Source organism: Nomascus leucogenys, unplaced genomic scaffold (genome assembly GCF_006542625.1).
Source record: "Nomascus leucogenys isolate Asia unplaced genomic scaffold, Asia_NLE_v1 000936F_68242_qpd_obj, whole genome shotgun sequence".
Taxonomy (NCBI): Eukaryota; Metazoa; Chordata; class Mammalia; order Primates; family Hylobatidae; genus Nomascus; species Nomascus leucogenys.
The window spans coordinates 19600-29068 of NW_022097717.1; the positions used below are offsets into that span (position 1 = coordinate 19600).

A 9469-nucleotide genomic window follows, 5' to 3' on the forward strand; every position below is an offset into this window, starting at 1 on the left:
CTTCCTCTGCCTCCAGAGTAGCTAGGATTATAGGACTGCACCACCACACCTGGCTAACATTTTAATTAATTAATTGTTATTATTATTATTATTATTATTTGAGACAGAGTCTAACTCTTTTGTCCAGACTGGAGTGGAGTGGTGCGATCTCCGCTCACTGCAACCTCTGCCTTTTGGAGTCAAATGATTCTTAATCTTTTCATATTTAGTAGAGACAGGGTTTCATTATGTAGGCCAGGCTGTTCTCGAACTCCTAACCCCAAGTGATCTGCCTGCTTTGGCCTCCCACAGTGCCGGGATTACAGACATGAGACACAGCACCCGGTCAGTTTCTGGTTGAAATTTTTCAAAATAAAAAATAATGGCATCGATTTTAGGGAGTCCCTTTAGTGTTGTCCCAGCATGTTCATGATGTGAACTGAGAATGTAGGCTGTCTGGGGCCACAGGACACTCTCATTCTCATTGCTTTAGGGTGGTAAGTGACAAGAAAATTTTCCTCAAAGAGGTAGAGCTTGGCTTTCAGGATCCTCAGTGACACTTTGCAGTAGTACTGGGATTCAGTGGACTAATGGATGAAAATTAATGGGCCAGTGGTGTCTTCGACCCCTCCCTCCTTGGTGTTTGGAAGACATTCTTCCTGGTACCAGTGGAAGCAGAAATATAGATTTGTGGCCACCAAGTGCAGAGTGGAATTGGGGTAAAGTGGTAATTTTTCTACCTCTACCAGAGCAATGCTATTGGCCCTAGGAGAAGATGAGGTGATTGTGTTTGGCCTGAAAGTGATGCCTTTTCTCTGGATTTGTCCTCTAGAGATTTTCCTTACAGATTCATCAGGATGAGCATCCAGGCCCCACCCAGACTCCTGGAGCTGGCAGGGCAGAGTCTGCTGAGAGACCAGGCCTTGGCCATCTCTGCCGTGGAGGAGCTGCCCAGGGTGCTCTATCTCCCACTCTTCCTGGAGGCCTTCAGCAGGAGACACTTCCAGACTCTGACGGTGATGGTGCAGGCCTGGCCCTTCACCCGCCTCCCTCTGGGATCGCTGATGAAGACGCTTCATCTGGAGACCTTAAAAGCATTGCTGGAAGGGCTTCATATGCTGCTTGCACAGAAGATTCACCCCAGGTGAGGTGACCCAGGAGGGCTGGTAGATGGGGCTGAGGTGTCCAGGGAAAGAACAGCAGGGTCAGGCAGAGAAGTAGCCCAAGGATGATGGCCCAGTGTCTTCTGGTGGTGCTGGTGAGGAAGCTCAGAGAGGCCTTGGCCATTGCCCAGATCCTCAGGGAAAGGACTGCTCACCATATAGGGTCCGCTGTGGGAACAGAAACTTGCCTAGTCCCAGTGGAAGGTAAAGGAAATAGAAGTTGGGACCAGTCAGAATTGAAAGAGAAAAGGGACCGAGAAAACTCAGAGAGAACAGGGAGCACCGAGGACAGGAGCGGCTGATTTATTGGATAAGAATGAAAGCAAAGGTCAGGGATTTGTCCTTCTAAATTCTGAGCCTCTGCCTTACTTTACCCACAGGAGGTGGAAACTTCCAGTGCTGGGTTTGCGGGATGTTGATGAGAATTTCTGGGCCATATGGTCTGAATCCAGGGCCCTGTCCTACTCCCCAGAGGCCATGAGTAAGAGGCAGACAGCAGAGGACTGTCCAAGGATGGGGGAGCACCAGCCCTTGAAGGTGTTCATAGACGTCTGCCTCAAGGAAATACCCCAGGATGAATGCCTGAGATCCCTCTTTCGGTGGGTTTACCAAAGGAGAGGTTGAGTACACCTGTGCTGTAGTAAGCTGGTGAATTATCTAACATCGATTGAATATCTCAGAAGATCATTGAAAATAATCCACCTGAATAGTATTCAGGAGCTGGAAATTTGCTACATGTCCTGGCCACATCTGATAAGAAAGCTTTTTTGTTACCTGAAGGAGATGAAGAATCTTCGCAAACTCATTTTTCTGCAGGTGCCATCCTTACATGTCAATTACCAGGAGGAATGCTCAGTTGCCAAAATCAGCTCTCTGTTCCTCAGGCTGAAACACCTCCGGTTGCTTAAAATGAATATGGTCACCTTCCATAGAGGGCACCTAGGACAGCTGATCAGGTGAGAAAGGATCGTGCACTTTCTCTGCAGACCACAGCACAGCCTTTTTTTGGTTACAGCAAACACTAGAAGACATGTACTGTGTGCCAGCCAGTGGCGATGGCACAGTGCAGGGGACACCAGAATGTCAACACATTGTCCCGTTCAGTGTTCCGTGTCCTGGAGTGGCTATCACAGGATCACTTCAATAAAGGCAGAGGGGTCACCTAGGGTAGAGGCTAGAGAGGGACATCATGTACAAGGTACTTAGTGGGTGTTACAGCTCTGCTGGGGGTGCACATGTGAATTTCTTGTTACAAAGCGTGTTTCAAGTTGATATGATGTAAACGAGGTAACAGAGGAGGGTATGAAAGGAGGGACAGCGCATCAAACTTGTGCATTTCACAGTAGAAGCTCTGTCCTCACCAGCTTAGTGACCACGAATGATCCTGTCTCTGATTCCCTGTCTGTAGAAGGTTGTTTTGAACTCCAGGAAAGTCAACTGACATGGAACCTGCGTGCTTCTGGGATGGAGGGTGAAGGATTAGGTGTGAGAGTGGTAAAAGGTGATAGGTGGTTTGCAGATGCAGGCATGTCAGGGAGCCCCTGCCGGCAGGTAGCCCTAGCTGATGTCCCTAGACCTTGCTGAGTTGAGTTCTTTGTGCACATCTCCCACTGGGTACCTGTGGCCCAGAGATGAAGTTTTCTGCTAAAAGATGAAGATAAAAGGCTTTAGAGATTTTGTGGCCTTGACCCAATCACACAAGCAATGGTGAAAGGGCTGAGCCTAAAATGGGACTGCCCCTGAACGATCAGAGTCCTCATCATGCAGCAACTTGCATGAGGACCATCATCAGATGGTGGGAATAAAGCTGTGTTTGGTTGAAGCAGGCATTTTCCTTGATGTTATTCCCCACTACCTTCGTCTAACTGGTACCATTGCCCAGAACTAACTTCTTGATCTTCACAGGTGCCTCTAGAACCCCTTGGAGAACTTGGAATTAACTTGTGGCTACCTATTGGAAGAGGACTTGAGGTGTCTCTACCAGTACCCAAGCCTCGCTTACCCAAAGCGTCTGAATCTTAGCTACATGCTGCAGTTCTGTATCACTACATGCTGCAGTTCCGTATCAGTCTTGAACCCCTCGGAGCTCTGCTGGAGAAAGTTTCTGCCACTCTCGAGACCCTCATCTTGGAGGGCTGTCAGATCCACTACTCCCAACTCAGCGCCATCCTGCCTTGCCTGAGCCGCTGCTCCCAGCTCACCACCTTCTACTTTGGCAGAAATTGCATGTCTATGGACCCCCTGAAGGACCTGCTGCGCCACACCAGTGCGCTGAGCAAGTTAAGCCTCGAGACGTATCCTGCCCCTGAGGAGAGTTTGAATTCCTTGGTTCGTGTCAATTGGGAGATCTTCACCCCACTTCGGGCTGAGCTGATGTGTACACTGAGGGAAGTCAGGCAGCCCAAGAGGATCTTCATTGGCCCCACCCCCTGCCCTTCCTGTGACTCATCACCACCTGAGGAACTGGAGCTCCATCTTTGCTGTTAGGGAAGGCGTGCCTAGTGGGGTAGATACATCGAAAGTTCTCTTCCAGGCACTTGGATACTAAAATCTAGTATGTAGGTGTATGGAGAGCACCCTGGCTAACACGGTGAAACTCCATCTCTATTAAAAAAAAAATACAAAAATTACCCGGGCATGGTGGCGGGTGCCTGTAGTCCCAGCTACCCGGAAGGCTGAGGCAGGAGAATGCTGTGACCCCAGGAGGCAAAGCTTGCAGTGAGCTGAGATCGCACCACTGCACTCCAGCCTGGGGGACAGAGCAAGACTCTGTATCAAAAAAAAAAAAAAAAAAAGATTACAGTATAAGGCCCATCCCATATGGGTCCTAGAGAATTGAATTCAACTTTTTAACCAGAGTCACTAGGTTTAAAGGGGTGTATTGGGTCTGTCAGGCTTATAGGCATTCTTTTCTGTACCCAGCCATGGACACTTTGCAAGTCTGTCCCTAAAGCCTGCATTTGCTTTCTTAGGGATAATTCTCTTAGTTCACGGAGATCACCTTTAATTTGACTTATGACTGGGGGGAGGCTGACTGAACAAAATCTCGTAGAGCAAGTACCCAGTTTGTTTGGTGAGGGTGCACCTGACTCAGAGGAGGACCATAGGCGAGACCTGATCCCATCTCAGATAGGTTTCCTGGAAATATTTCTTCAGTAGCCGCTCGAGTGTCTGGTTCATGCATTCCACTTTTTCTGAACTTTGCGGCTGATAGGCTGTGTGTAACTTCCATTTTATTTTTAACAGTCTTGTTAAATCTTGCACTATTTCAGCTACAAATGCTGTCCAATTATTGGACCCTAAAGTTAGAAGCAGTCCCAGCATGGGGATAATGTCCCTTAACAGTACTTTAGTCACTTCTCGTGCTTTTTCTGTTCTGATGGGGAAAGCTTCAACCCATCCTCCAAAGGTGTAAATAAGCACTAGCATGTACTGATAGCCTCCGGCACGGGGTAGTTTGGTAAAGTCTATCAGAAAGTTTTCACAAGGCGTGGTTCCTACTTCCCGAATTCTTGGGGGTTGAGTGGGCCCCTGTCGCGGGTTGTTCTGAGCACAGGTGAAGCATTGTTCACAAACAGCTCAAATGACGGCAGAGAGCCACGGCACATAGAAATGGCATTTCAGTAACGTTTCTAGTGCCGTTTTTTCCCATATGAGTTTCTAGATAAATTTGCTTCACAAACGTAGGAGCTAACATTTCTGGAATGGCTAATCTCCCACTGAAGAATTTCCAGCACCTTTCTTTAATATATTTTCCAGCTTCTTGAGCAAACCAGGCTCTTTCATTTGGAGTATAACTTGGGTCTTCTTGGAGAGGAGGTTCTGAGAGGAGAGGTATAACTAATGCTTCCTCTTTAAAATGTGGTGTAATCATTGCTCCCCTCTTTGCCTCTCTGTCTGCCTTTCTGTTTCTTTTGGCTTTTGATGTCCCTGCCTTTTGGTGCCATCTGCAGTGCATTAGAGCTACTTTTCCTGGAGCCCACACAGCCTCTAAGAGCTGCAGAATCTCTTCTTTGTACTTGATTTCTTTGCCTCCAGCTGTTAAAAGTCCTCTCTCTTTGTCTATAACTTCATGTACATGCAATGTAGTAAAAGCATCCTTAGAATCAGTGTAAATATTGACCTTTTTCTCTTTTGCTAGAAGCAGTGCTCTTGTCAGGGCTATTAATTCTGCCTTTTGAGCTGATGTTCCAGTAGGCAGAGGCAGAGCATCTACTACTAAGTCCAATATTACTACTGCATACCCGGCATCTTGAACCCCTTCTAGCACAAAACTACTTCCATCTGTGAAATATTCAACATCTGGGCCTCTGAGGTCTGTCTGCAAGATCTTTACAACTGGAGAATACCTCATCTACTGTTGCAACACAGTCATGGAGGGGAGCCCCTGGGTAGAATGGGAGCAGAGTAGCCAGGTTTAAGGTGTTCACTGTTTCTAAAATAATGTAAGAGTTCTCACACGGAAGCCCTTGGTACTGAGTCCTTTTTGGGTTTGATAACCAATGATGCCCTGATTGATCCATCAAAGTTATAACCGAGTGTGACACCCGGACAGTTAGCTGCTGTCCCAGAGTTAATTTGCTAGCTTCTTGTGTTAACAAGATGGTGGCAGCTAATGCCTTAAGGCAAGGAGGCCATCCTAGCACCACGGAGTCCAGTTGTTTGGATAAATATGCCACTAGACAATGCCATGATTCTATAATTTGAGTCGGAACCCCTATAGCCATTCCTTTTGGTTCATGAATATATAGAAAGAAAGGCTTAATTATATCTGGTAGTCCTAAGGCTGGGCCTGACTTAAAGCTTCCTTGTGCTGTTTGAATGCTATTTCTGATTAGTTTCCGTAAGGAGGGGCTCTTTTTCTCTGATTCTGTGGCTTCATATAATGTCTTAGCCATCACTGAAAAATTTGGAATCCAGATGTGGCAGAATCCTGCTGCCGCTAAATGAAGGGGGCCAGCCCCTCCACACTTGTGGGTATAACTCATCAGGTGGGATGAGAGACTGAGAAAAGAAATAAGACACAGAGACAAAGTGTAGAGAGAGAACAGCGGGCTTCTATCCAGCAGAGAGTTGCCTGTTACTCTCCGACACTCCTCAGTGTTAAACAGTGGGAGAAAAAGCTGCCTGCAGTCTGGCCAGGTTGGATTGTGTGTCAGAAAGATGGACTGCATCAGATCTATAGGAGCTTGGGGCTTTGCCATATAAGAGGGAGTATGGTGTTTCCAGTTTCATTCTGTCGCCCAGGCTGGGGTGCAGTGGCTTGATCTTCGATCACTGCAACCTCCACCTCCTGCGTTCAAGCAATTCTCCTCCCTCGGTCTCTCCAGTAGCGGGGACTACAGGTATGCACCACCACGCCCAGTCAATTTTTGTATTTTAATAGAGACAGGATTTCAACCATGTTTGCCATGCTTGTCTCAAACTCCTGACCTAAAGTGATCCACCCTCTTCAGCCTCCCAACGTGCTGGGATTACAGATGTGAGCCACTGCGCCTTGCCAATTGCTGGACTTTCATGATACACATGGAGTATCCACAGTACCACAAGGGCTATTTTTTCCATAATCCAACTTATTTGTATTATTGGTAGCCAGTTACTGTTGACGTCCCCAAGTCAGGAATTTAGTGGCTATACTGATGATAAACATTCCCATGCATCATGTGGTCAACAGCATTTGCTACCAAGTGCCAGGTTCCATGCTCAGCAGTGGGACCACGGGATGATCGAGACAAAGTTCCTGACCTTTAGCAGCAATATCGAACAAGTGAGATTGTCAAGAAAGAAAAAATCCTTGCAAAACATACCATACTCCTACAATTCAGTCATCATGCTCCCAGGTATTTCACGAAATGAGTAAACCCACACCTGGATGTTTATAGCAGCTTTATTCATAATCGCCAAAACTTGGAAGCAAGAAAGATGCCCTTCGGTCGGTGACTGGAAAAACAAACTGTGATCCATCTGGTCAGTGAACTATTATGAAGCCATAAGAAGACATGAAATATTCCTAAATGCAAGCTATTGTACAAGTGAAAGAAGGCAGTGTGAAAAGACTCATCCTGTTAGACATTCCGGAAAAGGCTTTTGCCTTTTTCTATGGAGACGGTAGAAAACCCAGTCGTTGCCAGGGGTTCGGAGTACAATGGGATGAACGGAAAGAGGACAGAGGACTTTAGGGAAACAAAACTACTCTGCGTGATGCTCTAATGGTGGATACATGTCATTATCCCTTTGTTAAAATCCACAGAATGAACAAAACCAGAAATGATCCCTCATGTAAACTATGGACATTGCCTTCTTTCTTTTCTTTTCCTTTTCCTTTCCTTTCCTTTCCTTTCCTTTCCTTTCCTTTCCTTTCCTTTTTTCCTTTTTTCTTTTTTTCTTTTTCTCTTTTTCTCTTTTTCTCTTTTTTCTTTTTTTCTTTCTTTCTTTTTTTCTTTTTTGTCTGTGGCCCAGGCTGGAATCTCGTCGGCTAGCTGCAGACTCCCTGCCTCTGGCTCCCGTGATTCTCCTGCCCGGATTGCCGGCACGCGCCACCACCGCTGCCTGCATTTTCTCCTTTGGCTGGAGGCGCGGCTTCGCCATGTTGGCCAGGCTGGTCTCCAGCTCCTGACCCCGAGTGCTCTGCCCCCCTCGGCCTCCCGACGTGCTGGGACTGCAGACGGAGTCTCGCTCACTCGGTGCTCGGTGTTGCCCGGGCTGGAGTGCGGTGGCGTCGTCTTGGCTCGCTGCAGCCTCCGCCTCCCAGCCGCCTGCCTTGGCCTCCCAGGGTGCTGGGATTGCAGCCCCTGCCCGGCCGCCGCCCCGTCTGGGAGGTGGGGAGGGTCTCTGCCCGGCCGCCCCGTCTAGGAAGTGAGGAGCGCCTCTGCTCAGCCACCCATCGTCTGGGAAGTGAGGAGCGCCTCTGCCCGACCGCCCCGTCCAGGAAGTGAGGAGCCCCTCTGCCCGACCGCCACCCCGTCTAGGAAGTGAGGAGCGCCTCTGCCCGGCCACCCATCGTCTGGGAAGTGAGGAGCGCCTCTGCCCGACCGCCACCCCGTCTAGGAAGTGAGGATCGCCTCTGCCCGGCCACCCATCGTCTGGGAAGTGAGGAGCACCTCTGCCCCACCGCCCCGTCTGGAAAGTGAGGAGCGCCTCTGCCCGGCCGCCCCGTCTGGGAAGAAGTGAGGAGCGCCTCTGCCCCACCGCCCCATCTGGGATGTGAGGAGCACCTCTGCCCGGCCGCCCCATCTGGGAAGAAGTGAGGAGCGCCTCTGCCTGGCCACCCCATCTGGGAAGAAGTGAGGAGCGCCTCTGCCCGGCCGCCCCATCTGGGAAGAAGTGAGGAGCGCCTCTGCCTGGCCACCCCATCTGGGAAGAAGTGAGGAGCGCCTCTGCCCGGCCGCCCCGTCTGGGAAGTGAGGAGCACCTCTGCCTGGCCGCCCCATCTGGGAAGTGAGGAGCGCCTCTGCCCGACCGCCTCGTCTGGGAGGTCTACCACGGAGGCCAGAAGCAATGTGGGGGCTGGACGTGGTGGCTCACGCCTGTAGTCTCGGCACTCTGGGGGGCCGAGGCGGGTTGATCACTTCAAGCTAGGAGTTCGAGACCAGTCTGGCCAACGTGGTGAAACATATGAAAAATACAACAGACAAACCAACCAACCAACCAAGCGACAACAAAACAGGTCTACCCTGGAGTCATACTCTAATTTTTTCTATTTTCCTCCCTTTCTGATCCTTTATCCCACTTTCTTTTTTCTTCCTCTTCCTTCTGCTTCTTCTTTGTCAAATAGAGGATTGAGTTATTATCATTGATCCATATAAAGTCCCTCTCTCATTTATTTTCTTTAATTCCCACTCCCCATTTCTATTCCCCCTCTTCCCATGTGCAACCTCCCTAATATGTTTGATATGCATCTTTTTGTTTGTATGTATTTTTAGAAAATGTTTATTGCTTTGTGTACAAAAAAATTAATAAAAAATAAATAAATAAACTATGGACATTGGGTGACGATGATGTGTCCCTGTGGCTCATTGATTGTGATGAATGCTCTGCACTGGTGTGGGTGCTGATCCCGTGGTGTTGCTGTATATTGAAGGAGGAAGGGGGTAGATGAGAACTCTGCACTTTCTGCTTAGTTTTTCTGTGAAGCTAAAACGGGTATAAAGAAAAAAATAGGAGAGGCATGGTGGCTCACGCCTGTAGTCCTAGCACTTTGGGAGGCTGAGGCAGGTGGATCACCTGAGGTCAGGGTTTGGAGACCAGCCTGGCTCACATGGCCAAACCCCATCTCTACTAAAAAAAAATAATAATAATAATAATAATAATAATACAAAAAATAGCCA

The 9469-nt window shown here is 48.5% G+C and overlaps 1 pseudogene; it reads left to right on the top strand.

The window, feature by feature from the left end:
• Positions 1 to 836: 836 nt before the first annotated feature.
• Positions 837 to 3629, top strand: LOC115834340 (annotated as a pseudogene).
• Positions 3630 to 9469: the final 5840 nt, after the last annotated feature.